Raw genomic sequence first — 3,957 nt, 5'->3', positions numbered from 1 at the left:
TATTAACTAAAAAATTGATTATTTGTTGACATTATAATACTTATGATGTGATGTTTTTTCAGCTAAAAATACAGTTGCTGACCTACACAAACTCATGGATCAAAGCATGCTGATGGGAGTACAAGTGTGCTGATGTTATACCAGTACCATCAGATGAACCAATTGATGTCAATGATGACGAAGAGCCTTTACCGTAAAAGCAAAAATTAATAAAAAAAATAACTGGTGACGTGGTTTCAACTAAAGTAAGTTGTTGAGAAATAATTTGAATTGTATTTTTTTTCTTTTTCATTTTACTGAATATCTAATTTTTTTATTTTATCAAGCAATTAAAAGAACTTCTCATCATTTACTCATATGGAGATGAAATATTCGAATCATACAATGATTTAGGGTATTTAACAAAAAAATGTAGAAAAGTTGTCAATATTGAGGCGAGTGAACTTTTAAAACATAAAAAAATAACCCAGAGAAATCTTCGGAATGAATAAAAAGTTCAGTAAGCTAAAGCAATTATTGAAGTATTCCCAAAGCTTGGTTTATCAAATTTTGGTTATGTGAGTTCAATGAAAAAATTTTTTAAACTTATTATTTTATTAAAATTTTACATTTAACCCTGAAACGAGATGTGGTTTTATTTCTGATAACTTGGGAAATACAAGTAGACGGTTCCAAAAAAGATAAACAGCAATACCTCAACATGGAATAAATAATAATAACGTACAAGAACGAGTAGATGAAAGTGAAGTAGTTAATGATGCGATTCATGCAAACAGCAACAAAAGATCAAAAAGAATTTATTATTGAAAAAATCAAATGAACATTTAAACTTCGTCGATATAAATACTTGGACGAGCGTTTTCTTGAGGTTTTTCCAAGATTCTTAGATATCCCTGACCTGGTAATTATTTTTATTATTTATCATTCATCTGAGATTTTTTTTTATTTTATGAATTTATCTATACAGATCAACGTAGAATTCAACTTATTGTATCCAAGCATTGAGCAAGATATATTTTTAAGCTTGTATCCTGAGTATATAAATGCAATTTTACATGTTTTTGCTAACGAGAAAATTAACTCGATTTTGCTAGGTACGTATTGTAAAGTTTAATATATATTAAATTAAAATAATTTTTTCAGCAGTTGTTATTTAAATGATAAAAATTTTTTTTTAGATTGGGATCGAGTTTCTAATTCTCTCATTGCACTTGTTGCACTTATACCACCAACTGTACATGGTAAAAAATTAGCATCTAGAGATAAGCTGGTAAACATAGTTACAAAGTTGATATTTTTCCAGAAGGTATACAAGATCTATATTAAATATGAAAAATAAGATGAAGAAAAAGATTTTTTTTTCATCAACTCATAGATCAATGTATAGTTTTTTATTTCTTTAATTTTTTTTTTTTTTTGTTGATAGTCAGGAACTCCATTGCAATCGCCTTTAAATCAAGGTCGTTCTCAGCCAAAATTAATTGCCATTGGCCCAAGTAAACGAGCTATTCATCAATATTATATTGAAATTGATGGCAAATTTATCTTGCTTCAAACAATTAATGTTGTCGAAGCAATCAGCTATCTTTTTAAAGCACATTATGTATTTCATGTAGATTTTCATAGTGACTTGAAAAACTTTTGGACATTTCTTCAAAATTATTTTTTCAAAATAAAAAGTAATTGCACAACCAGTGCCAAGGAAGTTTACACAAAAATTAATATTTCAAAAACAAATTTGGAATCAAATAATAATTAATGATAATAATCTTTGAGTAATCAACAGTAATTAGTTTTCAGCAATAGCTTTTTGCTTTTCAATTGAACTCTAGAATTATTTTTATGTATTAATAATTTATAAATTAGTAAATAATTTTTATAGTAGATTAAAATTTTATTTTATATCTTTGGAAAGTGATGATACTGTTAGGAACTTTTCAAGAAATTTTAATATAAACTTGATTATCAAAAAAAAGATATTATGATAATATAATATTTCCAAAGACTTGATTTAATATATTCATCATTTGATACACTGATTATAATAAGCCATTGAATAATTGTTAATTTTGAATACTAAAAATAGTATAAAATTAGTTAAACAAAATTATAAAATTATAATCAATTAAATACACTAAATATAAAAAAAAAAAAAACAAATAATTGCAAGTGCAAAATTAATCTTTAGAAATTCAATAAGATTATTTTGTAAAATATTACAATGCACAGATTTTAAATCACATGAAAAAAAAAATTATATCTTTCTATTGAACAAATAGAAATGCGTTTTCATTAGAAAAAAATAAAAAATTAGAATATTAAAAAGAAACTGTACTTTTTGGTATAAAAAATAACTTGTAAAACTTAAATGAGTGAGATACAGTTTGAGTCAATATTATTATAAGATATTAAAAACTTTAATTGTTAAAATTTTATAATTATAATTTGAAAATATTATTTAAGGTTTCTTGTGATAAAAAAATAGCGTATCAGTGCTATAAGTGTACATTTAACACTCATACTATAACTAATTTTTTTTCTCATTTGCGATTTCAACATCATTTACTTGAGGGGCCAAAATTAACATTGAGTTGTTGTTTTGGATGTACAAACATCTATCACACTTATAGTGGATTCAGAAAGCATATTGAAAAATGTAAATTAAAACAAAATAATTCATTGTTAAAGACATTTAATGAAACTAAAAGAAATGATAATATTTTGGAAAATTATTTTGATAGTAATAGTGGTAAAGAATCAAGTAGTAGTAAACACAATAAAAGAGATATCACAGACATTAAAATACAAACTAAAAATGATAAATTTCTTGATTTCGTTCAAAGTATGTATGTATTAGGGTTAGCTGATACTTCTATCAATTTAATTTTATCAAAAATGTCTGAAATTTTAGTACCCTTGTTAGATGATTTAGTATCAGCATCAGATTCTAATGAACGCTCAAAATTATCAAATAAATTTAAATTTGCTTTAGGAAATATAATGACTAGTTACGATCGAAATAAAATATTTCAAAGACATATTGTTGAACCAGTTAAAAAAACTCATGGCATAAGAATGGATAAGAAATTCGATAAAGATACCAATACTTACGTGGAAGTACCGGTTACAAGTACTTTTTCATATGTTCCTTTATTAGATACACTTCAGTTTTTATTTCAAGATAAATTTCATCAACAATGTTTGACTAAAAAATTTGCTGATAATAATTCTCAAATACAAAACGTATACAGAAGTTACAAAGATGGTAGTGTATTTAAAAATAATACATTTTTTCAAATAAATAAAATTTCGATTCATCTACAAATTTATTATGACGAGTTTGAGGTTTGCAACCCTTTGAGTCCAAAAGCAGGTATACACAAAATTGGTGCTTTTTATTTTTCCATTTTAAATTTACCTTCACATATGCTTTCAAAATTAGAAAATATTCATTTACTTGCCCTCTGTTATGATTTTGATATTAAAAGTTTTGGTATAAATCCAGTTTTAAAAGTAATAGTTAATGATTTAAAAATTCTAGAAAAAGATGGTATATTTATAAAAGGACTTAATTCTTTTGTCAAAGGTAGTTTGATATCTATAAGTTTTGATAATTTAGGAGGAGCGAAAATACTAGGTATGAATGAATCTTTCGTAGCCACGTATTCTTGTAGAATTTGTAAAATAACTATAAAAGAAGCTAGAAAAAGTGTTACATTAAATGAAAGTCTGTTGCGAACTAAATCAGAATTTATCTCATTATATAATCAGTTAGAATATTGTAATAATGATACATTTAATTTTTATGGTATAAAAAACAAAAATCTTTGGGTAGAGTTGAAATTTTATGATTTTGTTGATAGTTCAATTGTTGATATATTCCATGACTTTTTAGAGGGTATTTGTCACCGAGATATAAAATATGTACTTAAGTATTTGATCAAGATAGGTATTGTC

The 3,957-nt window shown here is 24.7% G+C and overlaps 1 long non-coding RNA gene across 1 annotated transcript; it reads left to right on the top strand.

Moving 5' to 3' along the window:
- The first annotated feature begins 838 nt into the window (after positions 1 to 838).
- On the top strand, positions 839 to 1,507 carry LOC122849163. The gene is made up of 4 exons (XR_006373514.1): positions 839 to 901; positions 968 to 1,094; positions 1,179 to 1,306; positions 1,427 to 1,507. It is a non-coding gene; the product is annotated as an uncharacterized LOC122849163 (long non-coding RNA).
- Positions 1,508 to 3,957: the final 2,450 nt, after the last annotated feature.

Source organism: Aphidius gifuensis, linkage group LG2 (genome assembly GCF_014905175.1).
Source record: "Aphidius gifuensis isolate YNYX2018 linkage group LG2, ASM1490517v1, whole genome shotgun sequence".
NCBI classification, from domain to species: Eukaryota; Metazoa; Arthropoda; class Insecta; order Hymenoptera; family Braconidae; genus Aphidius; species Aphidius gifuensis.
Note: the sequence above shows the minus strand (reverse complement) of the source record. Positions and strands in the feature narration are given on the sequence as shown.